The following is a 27,175-nucleotide window of genomic DNA, read 5'->3' as shown; positions in this document are numbered from 1 at the left end:
CACCACTCGAGTCCCTCCAGCCCCATGCGTGCCCAGCAGCAGTGGGCACGGACCCGAGGGGCACTCAGAGCCATCACCCAGAAACCCAGCGCTGGGTCTTGGCTCTGCCATGGGCTGTGTGTGCACTGGAAGGAGTACAAACTGGGAGACCTCGGCACAGGACCACTACAGCACCAGGTATGTGAGCATTTGCAACGTAGGAGCACCCCTGGCTTTTAGCCAGACCTTTATCACCAACCCTACAGATAAATATGGTCGTGCACGCACCCGGTTGCAACCAGTAACTAGCGAGGGCAGGGCAGAGGGCCACCAGGCATTTTTCCAAGCAGTTGTACTGTTTGGATGGGAGGCAATCCGAAATTCCCCCCAGAGATTTGCAAGATTGCTCATAGGACTGCGAAGATTTATTGCGCACATACAACACAACTGGGATGCTTAAAAAGAAACATATTCTTTGTGTAATCAGCCAAAGAAGGTAGGAGGAAAATATCAATTATAGGAAGGGATTACATTCTGCTTTAATTCCAGTAAGAGTGAAAGCTGGGAACTGATGCACTTCATTTTTTCTTTATTCTTCACAAGCATAAGGCTTGGCAGGAGCAGTCCCCGAGCTCAAGGCGAGGAGAGGCTGCTCGGGCACATCTGAGGCCTCTTGCAACTGCTGTCAGGGCAGGATGCAGAGCTGAGCACAGCTCAGCACCCAGGGCACTGAGTGCAAAAGCCCAGTTTTCTATTTTTTTAAAAACTCATCCCAATTATCAGCAGTCCAGAAAAGCCCAGCCCAGGGAACAGGCTCTGCTCAGCGCCTGCCCCACAAACATGTCGCTTTCCAAGCATCCTCACCAAACCCTCCTCTGAGTGGGGAAGTCTTTTCCAACCTACCAGCTAGAAATCCACAGACTGATTCCCAGCATTTACGGGTAGCTTTGCGACGGGGCCAGCTGCTTTGCAAGGTGCTAAGAGGTCGGTGAGAGCCCTCACACCTTGCCAGCACACACATTGTGGCACCTGGCTCAGCTCCTACTGGGGGACCCGGCACTGGTGGCCATTCGAGCGCAGACCACCTCAAGACACCCCAGAACACAGCTTCCTCCGGCCTCTACAGCAAGCTTCCAGAAGAGGAAACACCACAATCTGCACTTTCTGACCTGTGCAGGATTCATTCCATGCAGACTCGGTAAGGTTTGCCATGAGCAGCCCCGAGTGTTGCAAGAAGCCACGGAAGAGGTGACGGCTTTGCTGGGAGAACCGGCACGTCCCGGCTGCTGCCGGCTGCGGCTGTCTAGCCAGCATCTCCCTCTCCCAGGCCTTGCTGTCTCACCCCCACGTATTTCAAATTCTTTTAAAGGTCTCGACTTCCCAGCCAGCTTTCTGAGATGCTGGGAATCTCCATCACTGAGTCAGGAAGTACCACAGATGGGCAATACCTCCAAAACCCAGATCCGACTCACTCCTGGAGCATTCCTCCAGCATGAGCACGGCTTGTTCTCCGACCACAAACAAGAGGACAGAGAAAAAATAAAATAGGACAGAGAAGCATTGAAAAAAAAAGGGCACAGGGGCACAAAGCACCACGACCTGCAGTCACAGCATGGAGGCAGGAGCAGGCTCAGGAATCACCAGCCCCTGTCCCTTTGCCGAGCGCCTCCCCGTGCGCTCTGCCAGCGAGCTCCGAAGCGCGCGCGCACGGGGGACGGAGATCTGAGGAACGCAGCAACGGCTTGTTTGTGTTCCCGCCTGACTGCAGCTGGATGTTGCTCAGAGGCAAAGCTGATGGGGACTTGATTTATTTATTGGATGATGTACGCAGTTCTAAAATATGGCACCGCACCCGGAGCTCCGGAGAGCCTCTTTAAAGGCGGACATAAATCAAAAAGCACGGCAGAAAGCACAAGGGCCACGCGGGCTCCTGCTGCACACCTTCTCCACCTGTCCCTGCTGCATGTGCCCCAGCTCACGGGGGCTCACGGGGGCTGTGGCCACCCCCCTTTGCAAACCGGTGCTGCCTCGAGCTGCTGCATGGGCACAGCCCCGCGCCACGGGACGCTGGCCCCCCTCCTGCAGCGCTTGCACAAGCCCCAGTTCACACAGTGCCGTGCGTGAAACCCGCTCTGACTCATCCCTCACAGCAATTGCAAGCATCAAGGAAAACTGTAACCAATGTGCTTGGCCTTTTTTTAATATATTTTTATTTTTCTTCTAAGGATGATTTCCCACGTTGGCTTTTGGCTCCTGCGTACGGTTCTGCCAAAGCTCACCCCACCACCTGCCTCAGACCAGGGAAAGGCACCTCAGAGGATTTGGGGCCGCCTTCTATTTACGCTTTGTGTCAACAAGTCTTTTCATTTTTAATAACGTTGTCATCTCACCTATGTAAAATATGTATTAAAATTAAAACCCACAGAGTTTGGGTCTGTCGCTGTAGGTTAAGTAAACATCGCTTCAATTCGCTCTTAGTCCTATGGCGAACGCTCAGATTTTTCACATTATTCAGCCAAACCATTTTTATTAAAAAAAAAAAAAAAGAATCTACAGCAGAATAATACAATTCTTGCTCAGAATATGCGGCTAGGCCATGAGCTCTCCTCGCTCCCAAGGGACAACACACAGGATCGTGTGCCTCTCCCAGCAAAGCCCTGCCACGAGTTTAAAGCCCGGAGGGGTGGCTTGGTGCTGGACATCTGCTGTTTAATTGTCAAGAGCTGGAAGTAACCCAAAGCAGCAAGCTTGTCCTAGAAGGCAAAACCCTATAAAACACCCACACAGCCAGAGCAGGGGCTGACACAGGTGAAGGATGCTCTGGAAGAAAGAATTTGCTTCCCCAGTCTCTTTTACACCAGCCACCTCTCCTCCCCAACCTGAAATCCTCACCTCCTCAGCGAGGTGGATCTGGGGACAGGATTATGGTGGCTTTACGTGGAAAGGGCATTAGGAAGTTTATAAGATTAAACACCTTCTAAGCACAACGCACACGTGACCAGGAACCTCTCCAAGGGAAAACTTTACTTCCAACTTCTCACCTACAACGGAGGGAGAGCCCCTTTGCTCCCGCCAAGGCTGAAATTTAAGACTAAGCATGGATTAAGCCACAGAAAGAAATTCTTTGTCTCTGCAAGGTTGAAATCTGTGCAAACCTACAGCGGTTCCACGGCGGCGTAAAAGCAAGCCTCGTCCATCATTTCCTCCCGGAGTAAGCCCAACAAAGCAAGTCAAGTCTTGCTTCCCATACATGAACTCTAAACATAATAAATATTATTAAATTCCATTAGACACTAAAAACTTGAAAGCCTTTCAGGGGGAGGGGGTAACTCCTGACACGGGGATGATTGATTTCCAGTGGAGTCAGGAATGTGACGCTTGCTCAACAGAAGTGAAGTACGTGCATTTAGGCTTTTGTCCCCAGCCAGGAACTGCAACGCACGTGGCTCTGTCCAGTGCGGTAACTGGTGATGATGGGATCCTCAGCAGCAAGGTAGGTCCTGGCCAGCACCGCTCACAGCTAAGCCAACACCGCTGCAAGGTGATGGATGAGCCCTGGTGACCACACATCTCCAAAACAGGGAGCAGAAAAAAAGAAAAAAAAAAATGTACAATGCATACTGATGCTAACATGCCAAAGGACCTCGCCTTGTGTAACTCCTGCGTTTGAGCTGAAAAACATCCCTGTGTGCACACAGAGGCAGGTTTTAAGTCTGTTTGGATATCCTGTGGTGCTTTCCCACCTGGATCCTCAGGCAGAGAGAGCTGCCAGCAAAGTCCAGGTTGAGCGGCGCGCAACGCGGTGTGCTTATCTCACTGCTCCTTGGCTGCTCCTCCCCAGGCAGCGCCGAAAGCTCGGATCCCTCTCGGAGGACGAAGCTGGTGAGGTGCCATAACTGAACATAACACCAGGACTCCCACACGCTCCCCGGAGGCCGGCCGAGCCCAGCCCTTCCACCCCGGCCACGTCCTCGCACCGCTTCCACGAGTCTAAGGTTTCTCAGAACCGGCCCCAGATGCTTGGAAGCTCGGGACGGCTGAAACAGCTCACGTGGCCTTCCAGCCTGGAAGGGCAGGAGAAACCAAGCTGGAGTTGGATAACAGCGACCCGTGAGCCTCCCACTCCGGCCGAGCTCGGGGAACGCAGCTGCGGGAAGCCACGCGGGGGTGAGCACCCCTTGCCCTGCTTTGCAGCCGAGAGCTGGGGAGGGAGATGCTAACGTGGAAAACCCGGCGGCGTGAGCTCCAAGATCCCAGTTCTGCGGCCAGAGGTGAAGAGCTGGGGACGAAGTCTCCAAGGTCTTGTTTTCTACTTGGCCAAGGATCTGTTGTGCGTGCTTGGCCAGCAAAGTGCTCTGTTGCACCCGAGGAATGGAGATAATGGAGATGGAAGATGCTGCATGCGTGCAAAGAGCTAATTATTAGCACTGCTCATGTGTTGGCAGGCAAAAATGCGGGTCCTGCCCTGGGCAGGGCAGAGGGTAGCACATACATGGCCTGTTCTGCCTATTTTTTTTGGTCTGTAATCATCCTCTGCTGTCATTAGCGCTGTACATTCAATAGGAGGCTTTCCTGATGTTTGGAGCCCAGCCACAGCCTCTTTCCTTGCTGCATACACGAGGTTTTCCCCACTGTCCTCACTGCTCAGCGACCTGAGCTGCCTGTCCTGGGAGGGTGCAGCTTCTGGGGAAAGGTTCAGCTGCAAGTGGTTTGCAAGCTGAAGGCCCCATCGAATTTGCAGCCTTGGATGTTGGGGCAGTAACTGGAAGCTGCTCCAAAGGCTTCTGGAGAGATGTTTGCAGAGAAAAGGAGAAAGGATTGGGTGTGGAATTGATCAAGAGCAGGCGATAACAAGGGCCAGGTGGTGCTGAGGTGCAAACTACACGTTCATGACCTGCCCTTACAGCAGTTTTAAGCATTGGGTCTCAGACAGAGCACACAGGAGCCGTTAACTGAGTTAACAACATCAGAAACCCTCTGCTTTCCCTGGACCACAACTGGCCAAACGTGGCTACAGGCCACTGCTCCTGCCTGTAGGTGACACACGGGTGACACATTTCACCTTTACAGGGAGCAGAGCTCACTCACAAGAACAAAAGACATAGATAAATCCATTCCCACGCAATGAAAAAGGTCAAAATATTACCAGAACTAAAACATCTGCTCAAAACCTACAAACGCTCCCCATCAAGCCCCATCACATGGATTTGGGGAGCTTCTTTTGCCAGGGCTGGCGGCAGGGCAGCATCCAGCAGGATGAGCCCCACTGCCCTCTGCAGTCAGGTGGCAGCTGGGGCTGAAGCTTCCTCCAAACCTCGCTATTTTCAATCTTTTGTCAGAAAATGGAACATGTGAAGAGATTTGTGAGACAAACCCCTGTCAGCACCCTAAGCTGTGGCACGTTTGTTGGCACAGACAAAACCAAAAGGGTTAAAGGCACTGTGAGAACCACGCTGGGCTTGGTGGAAAACCCAAACATCACCGGTGCCGGAGGAGCAGGAAAGAGGAGGGGAACAGAATCGATCCAGAAAGAGTTTTTTTGCATTTTTTCCAGGAACAAGTCTACCTCACAACTCCCCTTAGCTCCTGTTTTCTAGGGACACGCAGACATGTTGTTCTTCAAAAGTGTTATCTAGGCCTTGACTAGGCTAATCCCAGTTAACAGCAGCATTTCAGCTACCACCTCCCTCAAAGCGCAGCGATCTTTCTTTCTAGATTTCCTCTGCTGGCCCAGCAGCAGGTTGCTGTTAGCTTGTCCTGGGCTACGTCAGCGGAGGCTAAAAATAATTATCCTTAAAGGAAATCCAAACACTGCAATCTCCTCTTTCACTCACTACCTAATTAATAGTTTCCAGGTCACCCTGGCTTTCCGAGAACATCTGTTTGTTTTCACTTTGCTCAAGGAAAGTCAAAGCTGGCCTGAAAGGGGAATATGAAAACGTGTTTAATGTTTGCACAGTCTCCCCTCCACGGACGTATCTGGATGCGGGGGCCTTGAAGCAGAAAGGTGCATCCACAGAGGCAGAAAAACGTGCACACGTCCGTGGTTCCCTGCAGTTACTGGGGTGCGTGGGCTACCTGCAGCTCGCTTCAGGAACAAAATTTGCAAAAATATGGGAACTAAATACAGTTGTGTAGAAAGAGAGCCATGAGTTACCTTGAAGTCTTTGGCGGCATCATCTGAGGAAGGTGCACTCGGGCAGGTTTTTGGATTCTGCACGCATTAGACTTGGGCCAACACATGAGCACATCCACAACAGGAAAGGTCTTTTTTTTTTTTTTCCCCTCCGAGTTATTCTTGCATATTTCCAGCCCCGCATTCTTTGCAGGACAGGACGCCTCGTATCATTTTGTGCAAACACAGCAAGAGACAGGGCGCAGTCTGGACGCTCTGCAGAAACACCACTGGAGCGCAGCACCCAGCTGGATCTGCACAAACCACCCAACGCCAGGAGATCCGTGCCCAGCAAGGGTACTGGAGGTGCGTGGCGAGGAGGAGACACCAGCATGGACAACAGATGTGCCATCGATAGGGATGGAAAATCACGCCAAGACAGACAACCTGCTCCAGACAGCCGAGGCTGCGGAAACCAGGGAAATGAGAAGTCAATAGCAGGAGATGAGCAGAGGAAGGAGCAGGGAGATGCAGCCTGCAGAGGGAGTCCCTAAATGAAAAGCAATGGGTAAGAAAGCGAATGGTGGCAGGGAGCGGGCTGGAAGATGACGGCGATACGACTGTTCTGGCGTCCCATACACCCAGGGACAGAGCCCGGCACCAGGAGCTCCCCCGGAGTCTGTCATCGCTTTCAGCGCAGTCATCACTTCACAGCGCAGCCCCGAGGCGGCTCGCAGGCTGTAACACAAACAGCACAGCGCTGAGCTTCGCGTCCCAGCTCATCTCCGGCCGTGGCCAAGGACGAACATTCCTGCGAGCTGCCTGCCAGGAGGCAGCGCACTGGCTGGGCCGGGAGGCGCTGACAGAAATTAAGCAATCACTCATTATTCTTCGTTGTCAGAGTGCCGTCCCTCCCAAGAACACCAAGTTCTTGGGTGACAGGCACTGGAAGGGCCTTTAGTGGCTTCCCAAGTGACATCAGCTGTGTAAGAGCTGGCAGCGAGCAGACACAAGGCAGAGCTGTGCGTCCCACAGCACCTTGCCCTGTGCTCCGGGTCACTTATGCCCTACGTGCCCGTGTCCTCCCCACATTTGGGTATCAAACCAGCATCCCTGTCTGGTTGGTGACCAGCACCCACCTGGGCTTCATCATTCTCTGCAGGAACTTCTCCAAGCTACAGGATAAAACCAAGACATGAGGCCAGAGCCAAGCTGCATGGCTGTCTCCACAGCTGCCATAGTTGTTACACTGGCCACCCCGTCCTCCTCTGCCCCAAAATTTCCCCTGTGCTGGGGCAGCCTCAGGAATTCACCTGGGGTTGCAAGAATAATCCTGCCTAAGCTCTGAGCTCACGGGATGTGATGGTGTTGCAAGGGGATGGGTGCATCTCGGGAGTAATTACCAGGTTACCTTCCACAAGGCTGAATATCAGTTATAATTATCTTTTTACACTATTAAATGGACAGACAGTACAACCAGGACTTGCATTTCACCTCTTTTATCCTCGATTTTATGCTTTCACATCACTCTGCAGGCTCCCCAGTGCCTGGCTCTGATGTTTCTGCCCTGGCTGCTGAGAACATGGGCGAAACGAGCAGATTGCCACGCGGAGCAGTGTCACGGCTGTTTGTTCTGCTTTCAGAGGAGCCACATTTGAGAGCCAAGCCCCATGCACCCTTCTGTTTACTGTGGGCAGATGGAAAAACACACGGCGCCTGCAGATGCCCGGGCTGCGGGACAGCACGTGTGCTGGATGCGGTTTTCCACGACGGGTGGAACATCACGGCAGGGCAGCTCGGACTCATCTCCCACAGATTTTCTCTGCCTATTAACGTTAACCGAGCAACCCACCAACATCGCAAAACCTTCACTTGACAGTTTTCTCTGGCACGGGGGAGACCACGGCTGAGCCTTGTGCTTTCAATTCCAGACCAGCACAAACATTTCGCATCAGTGTCATCGAGCAAGAGCCCTCGCGTCCTAACCACACTGCCCGAACCGCAGCAGGGATCCTCTTTGACCACAAGAAATACTTTATCTTGGAAAACAAGGAAGCATTTGAGCAGCTTACACTGCTGTCCTAATGTGCAATGTATTGCACAGCTTACAAAAGCACATCCTGATCTTCCTATACGCACTGCTGGCTTGCACCACGATTAAGGGCGATCTGGATCTGGCCACCTTGCATTTTAGAGCACCAGACCTGCGTGCACCAGAGTCCAGAGCAAAGTTACCATTGACCTCAATCATCTTAGGAGCAGATCTTGTCTGGGGACGACGGCTCTTGAGAACAGGCACAAGGGAACGAGCATCCGGGAGATGTCAGTGCCACTTCCCCAGATCAAAGCATTAATAAAATCCTAATTCATTCCCATGATGAGAAACTGCGGCAGAGAAAGCACCCATGATGTGGAGATTAGCACTGAGACTCGCAACCGGGCAAATAATAAATGCAATGATTCACTGGCTGATTCAAGGGGAGGGAGGAAGCTATATTTTCCTTGGGATGATTATCCCCCCCCGCAGCCAACGGAAAATAAAACAAAAATAATCCTTTAAGCTCAGGTTGACCAAAATGCATGACAAATCCCTTCGTTTTGGTTTGGTGCTCCGGATAATTTTTCTCTTTTGCAAAAGAAGATTGAAACGCAGGCAAGTTACAAAATGAAATGTTACTTCAGAATGGAAGAACACCAATACCTTCTTCTCAAAATGTTGAAACAAAACATAGCTGCCCTTTACCAAAAGATTAGCTGCTAGTGCCAGTTCAGTAAACAGTTTCAGTCAATCCCCAAATTGCATTTCTCGGCAACTGAACTATTCGTCCCGAAAAAGGTTGCCCAGATCTACTCAGATTCCAAAACCCAAAGCGCTCAGCTGCTCGAGCTAAGAGTAAAATCACCATCGCCGCAACCAAGCTCATGACTTGGATCCACTCTGAGCATTCCCAAGCCACTGGGGAGAAAGATATATTTAAGAATAACTTCAACAAAAGTTATTTTTTGGTGTTTTAGGAGAAAAGCAAGGGATGTGATGGTGGTTTGCTTCCTCTCCAGGACAAAAAGGGTGTGGGAGATGGGAATTTCGCCAGGCACTTACACAGGTTGAAGGATCCTGGTACGATCACCGGTTCCAAAACCACACAACCCCGTTAACCAGCTGTAAATGTTTCTACATCACCCTCTGCCTCGCCAGCCCATTCTGTGGGCTTTTGCAGTGGAAGGGACCGAGGGATTTTATTGTAGTGGCTTTACGGAAAAAACATCTTGGCAGATAATAGTGGCAGAACCATAGTCCCAATTGAGTTGGGTTTGTTATGGTTTTATTTTTATTTTTGTAACAGTGTTAACAGCAAAATCTTTTCATCTTCTGGGAAAACAGCAAATGGTCTCTAATGGAAGGGCAGGACTATGACCTTGCCAATTAAAGTCCTCCAAAACAGGCATCTCGGCACCCCGCATGTTGAGGCTTTCGCTCTGTTCCCAGCATCGCTTCCGCCCCAGCAGAGTCCAAAACAAGAGAAAAAAGCACCCAAAGTTCACTGACTGTTCAGCAAACAAACATCCACACCTGGTAAAGACCTGCTTCTGCCTGGAGGCAGCTCTCAAAAGGTGACACATGGACATCAGCAATATCAGCAACTGGTCTGGACCCTTCAAAACAACATCAAAATATCAAGCACGACCCTGAGCTCACGCCACTGGGAGCTGGACTTGATCTGAACAGATTCAGCAAGTTTATTGTCGTTGTTTTAAATGAAAATACCACCCAGAAGAAACACGAGAAAAACAAACAAACAAAGCCACCAGAACTACTCACCGAAAAACTAAGGTTTGAAAAATGAATGGTTCAGCTGGAGCTGTAAGAGGTTACACCTATGGCTTAGGTCTCATGTCTGACATGGAAATATGACTAAATGTGACTGTTTCAGGTATGAAAATTTGCACAGTGAAATTTAATATGCATATACATGCTAATTAAGCAAACCTAGGGCTGTGGCTTGCTTTACAAGCAATGTTTTGTCACCGAGGAGGGGTCCCCACACCACTGCCCATGAGGCTCAGCCCTCTCCCCTTCACTCCGCTTTTCCCTCCCCAGGATTTTTCCACTCTCCATCGCTAGTATCAGCTTTCCCAACAAACTGAGAAAAGGGCCGAGCCCGGAACAAAAATAGCCATCATTTGACATCACATGCCCCAACAATGTGTCTTGGTAAGCGGGACAGATCCAGTCTCAGCTCCTGGCAGAGCTCCTCCTGGAAGAAGATGACCTCTCAGGCTAGGTCAGCATGGGATGGGAGTTCGCTTGCTCCTCAAAACAGAAACGTCAAAAAAATACTTCGGGCCTTATTCTGTTCGCATTTACAACTGGCTGCGTGCTGGGGAAATCCAGCTGATTTCCTTGGAGTTGCTCACAGTTTACATCACCACGAGCACGAGAAGAGTCGGGCCATTTACTGTGCGTGCTTCACAGCGTTGGCTCGGAGCCATAATGATCTGATCTCAATCTACATTTTCATTAGGCTTGTGGGTGGTTCAGAGAGAGGGTTTTATTGGGCTCAGAGACAATAGGGTGCAGCTGTGAAGTTTGCATCCGGATCTGAACTTGCAAAGAGTTCAAGTCCAGGTTTTTGGGTCAGATCCATCTCGAGCATTAATTTTCTAGATATCAAAATACCACCCTTGGGACTTGCAAAAGCAAGGCCAATTCTGGCTTACAACGGTGTAACAGCATTGCCCTCCACGGAGTCTGTCCTGATTTACACTAGAGGGAGATCAAAACTCATGCCAGGGCAGCAGGGAAGTTGTGCTTCACGCTCGCTGCCACGATTTCAGTGGACACAATAACATCTGTTTGCTCCAGCCCGGGGAAAATATACTAATGCACTTCCCATCCATTGCTTAGCATTGCCAGAAGAACTCAGAGTGCATTCTGAGCTACTATTTTTGTTTTGGGAAGATGTGCACGACTCCTCTGCGCTCGCATCCAAATGGTCTTTTTCATCCTCCTCTCGCTGCATCTGTGCCTGCGGGGTGACCCGTGTGAGTGTGCTCTGCTCAGAGCTGGGGGCTGGCACCCACGGCTTCCCTACCTGCTGTGCTTCAGCTCCTCACAGGTTTAATCAAAGCCTCCCGGGACTCTGAGATCCCCTGCTTTATGGAGGTTTTGCAGAGGGTGTTGCAAAAGCGCCGTCTGCGGTGATTGAGCACGAGGAGCTCTTGTGCTAAGCTGGACAATGACCAACGAGCAAGGGATGGATGGACAGTAAGTGGCCGCCTCACCAGTCAGGTTTTCAAAGGTTTAGGCACTGTAAGACGCAGTGGAGCTCTTTAGGCACTGTAAGACACAGACAAAACTATTTTTTTTAAACCGTGGTAGGTACACATCTGCATCTCCAAACACTGAGTGCTTTTGTAAAGTAGTGATATAATATTTAAGCCTCTGATTTACCTTTTCTTTAGGGAATTTACCTTAGGAAACATCGCAGAAGTATTTGAGGAGGTCTCAGCAGACACTCCTGACTCCATTCGGAAATCTTTTGCAAGTCTGTGGCCCTGGGTGCAATGCTGTGCATCACCTCCTGCTCTTTTGGGAAGGGTTCCCAGCTAACAAGTCTGCATCACCTGCGACAACTTTGCTATTTGCCAACTGAAAAAATCTCTTTTTCAGTGACAGATTGTGTCCTCCTCTTAGCATCACACCTCAACAAATCGTTTGCTTCAGTTTCATACCCTTTGAGAACCCCAAACCCTCGGAGCATTCAGGTTTTGGTTCCCAAAGAGCCAAATGTTGGAACAAAACCGCAGATCAGAAACCTGCCCGCTGGTCAGTGCTGGAGGCAGAGCAACGAGAAGCAGCTGCAAAGCCTGCCCTGACACTACGAGAGATTGGTCTCATCTCAGGAAGCCATAAGCAAAACAAAAACTCTTCTCAGTGTACCAGCTTTAAAGGTCAGACTCTAATGATGGTGCACATAGCTTCGGTCAGTTCCAAAGGGGATGATTACACCAGGATTTTCACTCCAGGACATGTTACTGTCTTTCAGTGAATTCACCAAAAATACACAAAGTGCCTCTCACAAGCAGGACGAGGAGGTGCAGGATGGGGCTGCCACAGTGGGTCTCAGGTTGCCTGGCTTCTCCAGGCCTGGAGAGGCTGGGGGATGCTACAAATGGGCCCCCCATGCAGGATAAAAGAGCGCTCTGACCAAATACTTGCACAAAACCATTAATAATTGAGCACCGAAGCATCTGCTCTATTTGGGAGGAACCTCCCAGCAGAGGCTGCTGATGGTTATATTACCTTTGGCACATGGTGGGATCAGTGACACCTTTTGGCACGTGCCAGCCACTCTCTCCAGCTTGGTGACCCCCCCAGGACCTCCAGCATCGTGGCTGCCCTGGGGAATTTGGCCCAGTCTGGTCGAGCACATTTGGTTTAAAAGGTCAGGCTGAGATGGGCTTGTATGCTCTTTATGGAAACAGGAGGTGAGCACAGCCATTAAACATGGCAAAAATACATCTTAGTAAGAGATTCTTGGACAGTCTCCTGGTCTCAAGGGTCTTCACCTTTGGCCAAGAGCAAAGAAAGGCTCGCTCCTGCTTACTCCATCTCGATCACTACCAGGGGCCCTTCTCCAGCTGCATAAAACTGATGCTGGTGGGAATTAACACACACAAAAATTCCTGTGGATAGCCAGTCCATCCCCTCCTTACTACAGGGAAAACTTAGAAAAAAAAAAAAAAAGAAAAAAAGGAGGAAAAAAAAACATCAACATCAGCACACAGGTTCAGGAGGCGGGGAAGCAGCCACATCCCTGCCACCAAGCCACCAGAGACAAATCCCTGCCTGCACCCCCAACCCTGCTCAGCCTCAGCTCCTTGGTCCGGCTCTTCCCCCCCTGGCACGCCGCTGAGGACAGTGGCACCCTGGATGAGATAAGGATTTCTGCTGCTGCTTGATCACCACTATTCAAACCAAGCATCAGGGAAACAGGACAACGTGCCAGACGAGAGGATGCACCTCATCTGTGCCACCTAACGCCACTGTGATTTGTGATCGAGTCACTGGGGAGCAGTGTGAGAGACAGTGATGTGCAGAAAATACTTGTCATTACCCTGACAAATTGGGAAAATATTCGTTCTCCAAATGGATTCCACTACTACAACAGAGCCATTAACGTCTGATTTGTTTTAGGCGAAGCCTGGGGGAAATGGTGGCACTGAGACTGCTAAAGGAAACCTTCACAGAGCCCAAGAACAGGAGAATTTAAAACATTTCTTCACAAATCTAACAACAAAACCAACAGCCCTCCCTGCTACAAGATCTCACAGAGGCCAAGAGGCAGGGAGATTCAAAAAGATTTTATAAAACAACAACATTGGGAGTTCTACCGTGAAGTAATGAGAAAAGAAGTTTGGAAAAGCCATCCAGCCCCTCCTCTTCACAGCTTTGGGTAAAATTTAGCTCTCAAGGGTTGAACCCAACCCCTTCCTTCAGCAGGGAACCCCCCGCCGGTCCTTTTGGAGCACTTGGGTACCAGGTGGGAAGCCCCAGCTCCGCTGGGCCGGCGCCTGCACACCTGAAGGGGACATGAATCAGAGAAATAAAAGGAGAAAAGTCACCCGAGTGGAAAGAGCAGCAGCAAGCCGGGAGGAGTTTCCTCCCCCTTATTCCTCCCGAAGGAAGAGCAGCTGGCCCAGAGCGCAGGCAAATCGTTTTGGCCCCCCTGACCCTGGCAATCTCCCTCCCCTGTGCTCAAAACCCGAAATCCCACCGCAGGGCTGCGGTGCCAGCTGCGAGGAGCGGGGCAGGAAACGGAGCCGGCAGCTGCTGCAGCACAGCCCCAGGTAGGCAGAAAGGGAACAGCGCCCAGCCAGAGCCCGGCCAACATCTGGCTTCACTTTGTAATCGCCATCGGTGCCGCGCACGGGGACGCAGAGCACCCACATCTTCCTCTGCATTTCTCTCTTCGGATCCTCGCTGCAGCCCCTTGCTTTCGGCTGCTGCGTTTTATTGGGTTTGCACTAAAAAGCGGTCTTTAATTAAACAGTCATTTTGTCTCTAGCAACTGGGAGTGTTTCTGATTGTATCGTGTTTAAAACCAGACCCCTGAGTCCAGATGTATTTTTCTGACACAAAGCAGAAAGCTCTCCCCAGAACAGTTTCCTAAACCTTTAATGACTTTTCTTCATGTTATTGCTTTTTTTTTTTTTTTTTTTTTAGCTTTAGGGGCCAATACGAGGTCTTTGACACAGGGCTTGAAGCTGCAGCCCTGAGTTTGCCCACAAAGAGAAGACAACAGCAATACCAGGTTCCTGCTCGCTGCTTCACCAGCTTTGTCTTTTAGCCAGGTGCTGTTAAGAAAACCCCAATATTTTACATCCAGTTCAGTCTCTGACTCTCCAAATAGCAGGGGACAAGCTCAAACCTTTTCAGTGTGTGGCTAAACACTCAGATCCATCCCGCAGGGTAACCACACAGGTTGCTCTTCCTCCCATCACTTGTGTTTTTTACTGTTAGGTCACCAGCTCCCCTCAAATCTTCAGGCTGACACCAAACCTTTTTGCACGATGGATAACAGGTGCAAAGTTCGGGGATTTGACAGCCTGTCTTTTGGAAACCCTAGCTGGAAAAGCCATCAGCCTGGAGCACGCTGCTGCGCTCGCCTCGAGGTGTTTCTCCGAGGAACGGCCACCAGAAGGTGCGGAGGCACCGCGGCCCCAGCAGCAGCTGCGCAGCGGAAGCCAGCCGCGCGCTCCAATTAAACAGCCGACCTTTCACAGCCTTCGCTAATTGTCTGCAGGCAAAGGGAAGCACTGTCCAGTTAAGGAAGTTGGAAGGCTCAGCGAAAAGCTCAGGGAGTTCAGAAGGCTGCTGATGAGCGGATTATGTTACTGCTGGTTCTTAGACTTCCTTCCATAGGGACACTTACATATATTGCAGCCTGCACGGAAAAGCCACGCGCTCGTCCGACCGGCCAGCGTTTAGACCGTAGATCTAAAACTCAGAAAAAGGGATAGAAAGGCTGAGGCAAAGTCCCGTACAGCGTCACGGCACAGGGGCTAATAAATCTACCTTGGAGTTTCCAGGAACCCAGTGCATCTCAGTTGCACATGGGTGCTTTTCTTTCCAATGCACATTGTCAACACAATGACATCAACCAGCGCATAATCCCCGTCCGTGCACCTCTTGTCCAGCTCGCCGTTTCACTTGACTCACCATAAACATGCAACTCCCACTCTTTCGACTTCCACTGTCATTAATCTTTCTTCTTGGGAAAGTTTCAGCTATCAGCCTGCCTGAACCTAACGCGATGAAGTCATGATCGCGGAGCCGTCGGGGGAACTGACTCATCCGCGTGAGACCAGCTCGCAGATCTCCGTGCGCTCGCTCCTGGGCAGAGCCCTTCAGGAGGGCCGTTTTAAAGCACTGGTGGCTCAAACATTTTGGGGACAATTTAGCACAGACGCATGGGGAAGGCTCAAGGATTGAGCGGTGCAGCAAGACTGAGCATGATGTGCATGAACGCGCAAACACCGACCTCCACGTACGCAGCTCTCTGCCAACACGCCTTGGGATGAGAGGTGAAAAAGGGGAAAAAAGAAAAAAAAAAGAAGCAGTCTCGTCTTCACGGCTCCCTGGGAAGGCTTAGCTTTGTCTCCTACTCACATGCTTCTGTGACAGTCTGAAGCTAAAGTTAGGAGGAAACCTAGACCGGAGGGGAGCTTCCAGAAGTGCTCTTTGGCACAGCTGCCTGGGAGCAGACGCACAGTGAGGATGGTTTTATTTGGCAACTGGCTTGTAGGAATATATATACATACATATATATATTTTAATACCTTTGGCAAATAAAGGATCGTAAAAAGAAAAGTTGGTTGGCCTTCCTGGCTGGGCAAAGAACATACTTTAGGTTAAAAAAAGACTCTTGATTGAACAGAATGAAATGAGAAAAGGTTTTATCTGCCTCTGAACCTTCCATGTGTGTTGCTGATGCCACAAATCAGTGTAGGAGCATTTTACTTATGGAAAGCAGTTGATCAGCAAAACATAGGCGTGCCACACCTTTAGGAAAACATATTAGAAACTAATATCTTTTCAATCAGGTCCAAAAACACATATTTATTAATCTGCTCTCATGATCTGGAATGAATTTCATCCAGCATAAATCACTGGGCTGACATTAGAAATGAGGCAAAAGAGCAACCACATGTTTCGCTTTGGAGTTGTTCTCTTTTTCCCTTCTCCCCTTCCCCTTTAATTGCTTGATGCTAATTCCAAAACCTGCAGACGTTGCCCTCCAGCTTCTTACTAGCCTTGGGATTGCACGAGCACTGTGACAATGTGAATTTCTTTCATACCAAGAAGAAGGAAACTGGCCTGATGCAGGTCTTCTCACAAGAACTAAGGCAACTCAATGGTGCTTTAAAATGAACATTTTTTTTTTTTAAAGCAATAGTAAAAAGCCTATTTCAGTATGATAGATGCATAAAGTCAGTTACAGACTGTTCAAATAGTGCCACTTCTGTGTAAAATGTTCATAAAGGTAATTGACCTGTCCCTTACATCGTGTAAATCACTTCAAAAGAGCTCCAGGAGTGCAGCGTTTGGCCAACGCAACACGGTCCAAGAAAGAAAATTACCTTGCACGTGCAAAGGAGGTTTATGGACAAGAATTCCCTGTGCACGTGGCTGTCTAGGAGATTTCAGTGGGGCAGGGGAACCGAGGTGTGGTGGGGTACACCCGGCCAACCTGCGTTTTTTGGGGATGTGACACTTGGCCCCGAGGCTGCCGGCAGTGACAGCTCACCGAATTGTGGCAGGAGCAGGACTGGTGCTGGCCCAAGGCACGAGGAGTTACTGGGAACCTGCCCACTGACACAACTGGGCTTCGCACCAGGCACTCCGCAGGTCTGGAAAGATACTTAGGAGATTCCTATTCTTAGGCATCCACGTGCTTTCTGGCATCCTGTGAGGGGCCTACCTGCATATATTTAATTTTTTTGAGCTATACTACTTCAAGAACCTAGTCCTAAACACAGTTATTAATGATGAGGTTATTAGCACAAAGATTACACCCTCATGATGTTTTGCACATGTTCCCACATCGTTTAATTGAATACTATTTTTATACGTGGGATTTCTCTCTCAAGAATAACCATTAGTGAAAATTCATTTGCTAACTGAACAACACATCTGCACTCAACTAGGGTGGTATTGCAAACACTGAGAGGTTTCCACACCGACTAAAGCTTGCATGCAAATTACACCAAAATTCGCCTTTCTGCCAGCATTTTTAAGGTGTTGCTGCACACTTTCGGGCAACCCACACTTTGTCCATGGACATTCACGTAGCAGAGACAGGTGAAGCAATGCTGTTTGTATTACTATTTCCATACCATAAAATAAATGCGTGCAATGTTTTACAGCATGTAAAACACGCTACCTGAACCACAAAAATCTCTACCTCGGGGACCTTTAAATATTAAGAGCATGCTTAGGTACAGCTGCTTGTAAGTCAGAGGTGCAAAAATAAACCAGGTAGACACAAGTTCAACAAAAAGGAGAGAAGTCAAGAGAAAAAGTGCCTAGATAAGGGAGAAGTCTTAGGGCTTCGAGCTCCCCTTCGGACATTTGTGCATCAGAGACCAGAGGATCTCTGCCAGCCAGCTGAGTCCTATTTATTTGCAAGTTGTCAAATCCATGCAGCCAGAAAAATAAAGTTGTTTTGGCATTTTGAGCCACATTTCACCAGAAAATTCCATGGAAAGATTAAGTTACATTAAAAAAAAAAAAAAACTCTGTTTGTTCTTGACTTTTTTTTTTTTTTTTTTAATAGAAGCCATATTCAAGCGATAAGGACAGGCAGCCTTTCAGTGCTTCCCCATCCTAGCTACCAACACCATCACAACAAAAAAAATGACAGAACATCAGAAATGCTCAGTGAAGGGCAAATCATTTTACCAGTCGCCTCCTTGACCTTCATCCAAAGGCTGAGAAACCCTCTGAAATGGCCCTACCTTCCTCGGGTGTAGCAGCAATGTATCTATAAATCCTTAAGAACCCAACCTTTAAAATCGGAGGGTTCCTGCATTGTGCAAGTGGCTATGGGATTAGGCAGTTGATAGCTGGCTTACAACCTTCGTGCTTTAATGGTTGCAGGTGGGAGAGCTCTGTACAGCTCCTCGCAGCCTCTCCCTGTCCCATCAGCCATCCTTGGCCAAGAACAGCTCCGAGATGCCTGCAGACCCAGGGGAGATGCTGAGCGCTCCCAGCACCATCCCCGGAGCCTCAAAAGCCTTGGCGTGGGGGGTACGGCATGTGTTAAAAGAAGACTTCAAGCCAGTTGCGATGCTTCATGCTTTAATACCTCTCCACCCAAGCCTCAAAACCACCACAAAAATGAGAAACAATTTCAAAAATCAGGGAGAAACCGACCAAAAAGCGCAGCTGACCCGGAGCCTCCCTCCCCATGGCTCACCCCGCCAGGCACGCACACGAGCGGCCGACGAGCCGCGGCGCTGGGGCAATGCAAAAACTATTTGTTCTCCACGGCCTGACTCATCGGGGGGGGGAAAAAAAAAAATCACAAGCCATCAGCCGAGGCTTGCCCAGGTCTGATGCATTCGCTGAGCTGTCGGTCGGAACATTATACTCCGATAACACATGGCTGAGAGGAAGCCTCTGAAGTTTGCTGTCATTTTGGGAAAGCATCCTCCTCCTTCTCCTTCCTTCCCAGGAGGAGAGCCCTACCATGCGCCCAAGCTCCCAGTTGCTTTCCAGGCCTGCTGATGACCCTTGTGTTAGCAATACTTCAAAGAGCAGTGGGGTATGTCCACGTCCAGCAGCATCCTGATGGGAAGGGAGATCTGAGCTACTTCTGGAGCCAAGACGATGACATCTGCCTGGGCTTTCAACACCCAGCCCGGCATCTCTGCCTGCAGCTCAACAGCCCCACACCACCCACTGCGTGCCCCAGGAACCTCAGCTTATGTCCACACGAGGAAGGCATGCCCCATGTCCCCTTTCAGCCACATCTCTTAATTTTATGTGTATTTATTTATATATGATAGATAACATCACAGGAAACCCAACTGAAAAGCTAGAGAGAAGCTTGGTTGCCCAAGAATTACTGGTGATAGCCAGAATCCACGTCCCATATTAGGCGTTTCAAACTGACTTCATAAAAATCCCAAAAACATTCCTGAGAACTGGTTCTATCCAGGGACAAACATGCATCCAGTGAACAGAACTGAGCCCAAGCCGTCATGCTAAACAGAAGGGGAGGGGGGAAAAAAAAGAAAGAAAAGAAAAAAAGAAACCCTCTTCCCGAGTCAATAGCACTTAAAAAACAATTTAGAAGCTTCCCAGCCCCATGGATGTGACCTGAGCTGGCAAGTCTGGCAGCGCTCCGGTTCTCAGAACAAGCCACCACGAGGAGCACTGGTGTTGGGAATTTTGCCACCAAATAGAGAAAAAAAAAAAAAAAAAACAACACACTTAAATCTTTGTCATCTTCCTGTCTGTTAGAATTGAGGTTCTGGTTGTTTGCATAAGCTCCTGGCGCAGACCCAGCTCTCTACAGTGTAAATACAGCCGCAGAACATGGGGCTTTTCAGAAGTTGTTTCTTCTGAACGTGTTAATGTGGCTTTTCAGGCAGTGCGAGATGGAGAAGGAGTATCTTCAACGAGCCCTACGTTAGTCTGCTTGACATAAAACAGCACCACGCAGCAGCCAAGTGGTCTCGATTTCTGACTGCGACGTTCACCAGTCTCATTGGAAACCCGTTGCCTGACGCTGACAAGGGGAGTTGTTGAAATTAGAGAGGTTTGGGTCTTTCTAAGGAGGTTTGCAGAGACAGATTCCCAAAGCTTGCTCCAGAGGTTTGCCTGGCCCCTCTCCCAAACACTGCATGCGTCTAGGCTATCACCAAAATTCATTAGCATTTCCAAGGGAGATGGGTCTAGACCAAAGGATCGGATCCAAATATCCTTAAACTGGATACAAAATCCAAACCAAACAACTGAAGTTCAGCTTCGCTTTCGCCCATCTCTCCTCTTACAGGAAGAGAAGAAACTCCACCTACCAACACCTCCAAAACTGGAAATACTTTAACATCTAAGTCTGCTGCTGCAGACATCAGCACATCCAAGCCAAAGCCCTCCAGAGATTTAACTTCAGAAGGAAATCGGCCATGTAGCTAGAGATCTGGGCCAGGACCCGGGAGACTGAAGCCAGTTCCACACAGGTACCAGGGTTAACCTCTGTCAGTCTGCAAACACTGCGTGCCCATATCAACCTCATTTTTGGAGCACAGACACTCTTATAAAGCAACTTTGGACTCCTCAACAAGCAGCGAGTGGAAAAACACGATTCAGATGTGCTCGAGACAGGCTACAGAACAAACTACGATTTGGAAACCCGACAACTTTTTGTCATATGGGCACATTCAGTTTTGGATCCGGAGCTGACAACTCTGGCTGATCCATAAATTGCATCCAAAGCTTGCGAGCACAATAGGTTGACACTTGTGTAAGCTCTCCATAATCCAAGTAGCAGATTCTTATCCAAGGCAAGCAATCTCTGAAGACTTGTCCGTCAATGCTTTTTAATGCTTCCTAATAAGCAAGCTTAGCAGTTTTGAAGCCATTAAGTTTGCAACGAAGGGATTTTTTCCCATTAATCCTGCCAAACGTTTCAGTTTGCAGAACAGGAGTTGAAATGAAGCAGCCAGGTTACACCTGCAGACAAGCAGCTGAGTAACAAGCTCGCATAATTCTCTTTCAACAGCACACACGTGTCTGCCTGAGGACTCTTTGATGAGCACGAGATGATTATTGTAAAGGCATCACGCTGGCAACACTTTATCAACCACCATCTCTTCTGGACACTCTTCAGTTTAATCATTACATAAACACACGCGTTATATATATGATTTATTTTAGGTTTGGGCCAGACACAGCAGAGCACAGAAGCAAAGCTCTGCCTGGTTTGCTCAGCGGAGCGACGCTGAAAGGTCAAAGAAAGGGAACCCGAAGCGTGTTTGCAGCGGTGCAGTCTCAGGTTTCTAACACGTCTTTCACCTGGAGCAATAGAGCCAAGCGATTCCAGAGCTACACCCTGGAAACCTCCCTGGAGCTGTGCCTGCTGCTGTCGGTCACAGCTACACCTCCATGAGGGTTGTGCAGCCACCGGTGTATCGGGGGGGACCAGAAAGCTCTTGGGGCAGGGGGTGCTGTGTCTTGGGGCAGGGGGTGCTGTGCAAGGTGCTTCCCAAGTACAGCCCAGAGAGGTGGCCCCTGGCCCGGGATGTTTGCTCACGGGATGGCACAGGGGATGGAGGATTCGAGGATGCTACAAAACGGGGCGGTTTGCTCAGCAGGGCCTGAAACCTGGCAATAGAGAGAGGGAAGATGAAACAGATTCGAAGATATTAGCAGAAATTTTCCCCAAGGTTGAAAGGCAGCAACAAAGGGGGTAAAAAAAAAAAAAAAAAAAAAAAAAAAAAAGTTATAGGAAAATAAAGTTTCCAAAGGAGGAAGGGAAGCAGGTCTGAGAGAGGTTGGAGAAGCCCCCAGTTGCAGCAATGCTCAGGCTGGGCAGCAATCACTGTCCAAACCAGCCACTTCTGATCGTGTCAAGGTGATTTTCCAGGAACACGGTGGGCTTGGTGCCACGGGTGTCAATTAAACAAAAATCATTGAGCAGTGCTGCTTTAAAGGACGAGAGGCTCAACAGCTGCCTGCAAATTATCCTGCTACTTTTTGTGCAAAGAAAACCATTATTGAAGGTATAGAGCTCCTCCATTCACGTACGTGCAGCAGAGATCAAGTTTATGTTTCTCTTGCAACTATTAATATAAGCAACTAAACCAGCAGAGGAATCCAGGATCCTCACAGCATCTTAAAACCCCAGAAATATTTATGGTCAGCCATTGGGCCTCGATATCTGAAGGAGTATTTCAAAGAGCGACTGGAGAATGCTCTTTAAAAGATCTGCTTGCCTCCCGCTGGGAATTCAGTGCCTGAACCAGGAACAAATTTTAAAGCGATGTCATATTTCATAAAGAGCAATATGGCACAAATATTATGTTTGTACATAAAAATCAGAGTTTTAATTAAAAGAAAAACATATAGAGGTCTTATCAGGCTTTTTGGCAAGAAGTAATCAATACGTTCAGTATTATACAACTGAAAATTACTGGAGTTTTTTTTTTTTTTTGACTTCATTTTTATCTACCCTGAGACACATTTCACAGGCGGTTATTGGAAAGCCCTTATTCTGCTTTTGCTTAAAGGAACAAGATGGATAATCCTCTTCACTACGTGCATTTTAATTGTGTCACTGTAAATCAGTCCCCTCAAGGTCACCGTCCCAAGTGCCCTTACAGAGATGAGTGCGTTACCTCTCAGCCTAAATCCAGCCCACCCCATGCAGAGCTTGGCTCCTTCCCCCGTTTTTGGTGTTGGCACAGTGCCTTCATTTGGCTGTGGTTTGTGCCGACTGCAATTCCAGCTAACTTCTCTTGGAGCCAAACTCAATGACTCAAGCATAGCGTGGTCCAACACATCAGCTCCTGCCTGGTTTTTGGTGGAAATCAAGCGACCTTTCCCCTTCTTTTCACATGGTTCCCACCCAAAAGTGTGAAACGACCTGCCCTCCTACAAAGCACCAACTTGGGATCAGTCAGCTCAATTTACACCTCTATTTGTTCTGTTTGGGGGAAATCTTTTAAAAGCCTGTTGCAAAAACCCAATGCACAGCCTGGACATGGTTGAAAAAAGACCCAAACTCTCAGATCTTTCCCTTTTTTGTCTTGCTGAGTGCCAATGCTGCTCAGGGAGAGCATCGCATCGAGAAGGCACACGCATCGCTGCCCTGTCCCATTGCTCAGCATTCCTGTTATTGCCCACTGGAGTTCAATCTTCATTATAACAATTCCCTGCAAAACCACCCTATTTTTGCTGTCCTGATTCACTCCAGCCATTCCAGTGTCCTCCAAGAGCAGCTCCCAAAAGGATGGGAGGCCACACATTGCTTAGGGCCACGCGAGGCAGCAATCCCAGCCATAAAAACCAACCCTTCAAATCATCAAGAAACAGACCAGTCCCCCGTGCCCCTGTCTTGCTCATACACCCCGATAAACCAACCAGTGAGTCAAATAATATTCGAGCAGGGTTTAGGCACCCCACAGTCGTTATTTATCTCACAGCAGGGCTTTCCGTGCCCTCCTGTGCCCCTCAGCAGGGATCTGCTGTCTGATCCCCCAGAGCAGGACAGAGTTTCAGAAGTCTGGAGATGACTCACGTCACACATATCAGTCCGGGCTTCTGGATTTTATTTTTATTGCAGCAAAATACTCAGCTTGCCCCGGAGCAAACCTATTAGTCACGCTCACTTCTGGGAACAGTTAGAGTCCAGAAGGGATCAAGAGTTATATGTGGTTTCCCTCTTTGATTTGATTATTATTCATCAGTGGTGAAATTCCTTCCTCTGCAGAATCCCTATCTGCCATGCATCCCTCAGATGGAATATAGGTCACCTAATTTCACCCTTGAAGAAATAAACATTTACTGAGAAAAATCCCTTTCAGATTGCTGAGAACCTTTTTGGAACAGCAGAAGCAGTTGCTCCCTAACCCCCCAAACCCAGCTCTGTCTCATTGCAAGTCAGAAACGCTCGAGTTAAAGCACGCAGCCTCCGTCCTTTCAGGGGAGAGATATCCAGGGAAAACAGAAACTATTCAAAACAGCAAGTCGTATTAGCATAGCAGTAGAACAAGACCCAGACGCTGATTAAGGGCTTTAGGAGGACCCTAGGGACTTTCTGCACGCACAAATTATTTGTTGTGCTTATTGCACCAGTGCTCTGCGATTCAACGAAGATAAAACTGTCTGCTATAACGTATAGGTACAGGGAAGACAGCAAATGGATCTCAGAGCACACACGTGCGGTCCCTGGGATGCTCTGCGGTATGCACGGACAAATTACTTCAAGAGTGGCCAGTGCAAGGCAGCATCACCCCGAGCAGAGAGTTCCCAGTTCCCTTTCCAAGGCGGAGGAGACCTCTCGGCTCTGCTCCTCCACACGCAGAACAGGCATTTAAGCACTAGATGCAGCAAGAAGTCGATGCTTTTCTCATCCTTTCGTAGAACAACATGTCCTAGGGGAGAGGGGTGGGGTGTTCTTGTTAATAAGCAAAGTTAAAAGAAGATAAATTCAGCTCCAGCCCACTTCCAGCCATGGGTGCTTGTGGGGATCCTCCCTCTAAACTGCTCATCCCACAGGCTGCAATCATCTCTCCAAAGACCCTTGCCATTTCCTCTCCATCCAGGTGGGCAGTAAATCACCATCAGGAGGTCAGCAGTTCTCATTAACTGCTTCCCAGCAGAACGCGAGACTAGGAACAGGACAGGATGTTTCGAGCAAACGCTGACAGGTTTTTGCAGATTCTTTTTTTTATGGTCGAAAAACTGCCTTTTAAGAAAAAGACCATTAAAAACATCGCTATTTTCTTCAATTGCTTTCCCTGGGATGTCAAGAATGTGAAAAGTTTTCACAGTTTTAGTTGGACCGCGAGTACCTTTGCATTAGAAATGTAAATAGCAACTTAATCTGAGCCAGATTTTTTCCCAAAGAGAGAGAATCCCTCAGCCTTCAGCCCATCCAGATTTTATCTGACTCACAGCTAATCCAGCTAACTTCTGAGCTACCAACAACAGCGAGACAAAAAAAAATCACCGTGGGAAAACAACAGCTTGTTTTAGAGCCTCATCACCCAGAGCCGCTGCCTCTCAGACGCAGCATCCTTTAGCAATGGGGATGGCATTTGTCACTTCAAACCGGCACGACCCAGCCTTTCTTGTCTTGGGAAGCTAGGAAACATGGCTTGTGAAATTGGGAGAATGTGAATAAGTCTAAGAAATTAAGGCAAGTTGCATTGTTGCTGCATCTGCATGCTCCTCGGCATCCCGCAAGCACCCCCAAAAACACCACTTGGAAATGCAGCCGAGCTCCCATTGCTCACTCCACATCAGTCATTTCCCTACCAGCATTTTATTATCTCAGTTGTCTCCCAGTTCCCCAGTTTCAACCAGGACCTACAAGCAAAGACCACAACTGTCTCCAGTCTGGAGGCAGTGGAAGAACCCAGGGAGGCCCAGAGGCTTGCACAGAGGCAAAGTCTTGCACGCTGACCACTTGATGGATCCTGGTTCCTACCCAGCTCTACAACCCTGCAATCACCTGGACTACAAAATCAGCTGAACAGGGCTAAAATGTTTCACCTGATCTGCAATCTTTATCAGGTTTGACCTACTGTGATGTTTTAAAGCACTCAAATCCCTGCTTCAGGTTGGAAGCCATCACGGCAAAGCATCCAAGCTTCACAAGCAGGACTGCCCTCAAACTTTGTCTGCTCTTTTGCTCACAGGTATGTGCACAAAGGCACGTAATGAACCTGCAGATCCTCACATGCACAAATAATTACACAAACAATTAAGAGCCTAATGCAATATCGACTCGTATAGGCAAATAAATGGGTGCACATCCAGGAAACTCCAAATTTCGTCCTCAAAACCCACTCTGAGAATGACTGCTCAGCTTGTGAGAGCAGCGCAGAGCTGGATCCTTATTTTATGCTGTCGGACACAGGAAGAGGATTAAGGAGAAAAGTGCTGTAATGAATTCTGAGAGGAAAAGCCATGCATAATTTAGTGTCTCGATCTGCTTTAAAGCACTTCCAGAAGACTGCCTTTTTCTTTTCTTCTCTCAGATTGAACAATAGCTATGTATCTGTCTGCATGTATATAGAGCTAAAATCAGCATATACTTTAGTATGGCAAATAGGTGTGTATTTCTAAAGAAAAACAACACAAATTGGGGACTTTTTTTTAAAAAAAAGAAAACAAATCCTTCAGCTAGACTTGCAAAGCATGCACACGCTTGCATTTCACAGCAAGGGTGAAGAGCACAAAGATCCTTTGATTCCGCAGCTCCCCCAAACACAAACACCCCCACAACCGCTGGGCAAGGCTCCAGCTGGAAACAGAGAAAACCCATTAAGACCAAACAAACAAACAAAACCCCAAAACACACACACACACACACACAAAAAAATCCCCGCCAGAAAACTGCCAAAGCCATCCCAACTCCCCCTCACCGCCCGCTCCCTCCAGGAACAAGCTCGCAGATCCCGCGGGCCGATAGGAAGAGGGCCAAGCCCCGCTGAGCTCTCCCCCCCGAAATATTTGGGAGAGGTAGGTGGGACGGGGGGCACGGACACGGCAGACCCTGGGGTGCTCGTCCATGAGAGCACGGGGCTTGCTCTGACCTCCCAGCGCTCCCGAGCACGGAGGTTTCCAGCTGCCGAGTGGGTGGCAGGGCTTGGTGGTCCCCAGCCAAGCCACGGCAGACCCTCACCTTGAAGGTCAGCGCCTTCTTATTTCTCGCAGCTCCATTCTTCCTCGCTTTCGCCTCGGGGTGACGGGATCCCACGGGATCCTCCTGGTTCTCAGTCCCAGATTCCTCTCCGGGAACGCCGCAGCGATGCCGCTTGGCTTCCAGCTCTAGATCCCGAGGCAGCTCCTAGGCCACGTTCGCTCTTTATTACAGCATCCCCGTCGCCGGATCCCTGCTTTTTTTTTTTTTTTTTTTTTTTTTTTGCCAGAGGAGGGCTGTGCAGCCAGCTGACGCAAGCGGTGGGCGATCCGGAAGGCAGCTGCAGCCCCTGGGATCGCTCCCATCCTGCCCACTCAGCCCTGCTGCAAAGTGTCCACGGTCACCGGCAGGAGCAGGGACCTCCAGCTCCGGCCACAGGGAAGATGTGTCAGTGCTGCTTGCTCCTCGGAGAGCCCAGCGGTGCTGACAGCCTCTCCTCTCCCCCACTTTTCCCCTACCCGAGCCCGCTGCAGCTTAGCACATCCTGGGCTTCAGCATCTAGAGGAGCCGTGGCAAAGTCTGCGTCCATGTCATTGCACAAACACTCCTGGCACATAAACGCCTTCCTGTCTTGCAGAAAAAGCCCAGCACGTTCCCAAAGGCTGAAAAAGAAGACAGCAGCATGGACTGGTGCTGTCTG

At 49.2% G+C, this 27,175-nt stretch overlaps 1 long non-coding RNA gene across 1 annotated transcript in view; it reads right to left on the bottom strand.

Annotated features, from left to right (window-relative positions):
* LOC116494035 overlaps window positions 1-26,727 on the bottom strand; it is a 102,943-nt gene extending 76,216 nt beyond the window's left edge. Inside the window, exon 1 of the long non-coding RNA XR_004253829.1 lies at window positions 26,518-26,727. This is a non-coding gene — a long non-coding RNA (uncharacterized LOC116494035). The remainder of the gene's footprint in view (window positions 1-26,517) is intronic.
* Between the last annotated feature and the right edge of the window lie 448 nt (window positions 26,728-27,175).

Source organism: Aythya fuligula, chromosome 12 (assembly GCF_009819795.1).
Source record: "Aythya fuligula isolate bAytFul2 chromosome 12, bAytFul2.pri, whole genome shotgun sequence".
Taxonomy (NCBI): domain Eukaryota; kingdom Metazoa; phylum Chordata; class Aves; order Anseriformes; family Anatidae; genus Aythya; species Aythya fuligula.
Note: the sequence above shows the minus strand (reverse complement) of the source record. Positions and strands in the feature narration are given on the sequence as shown.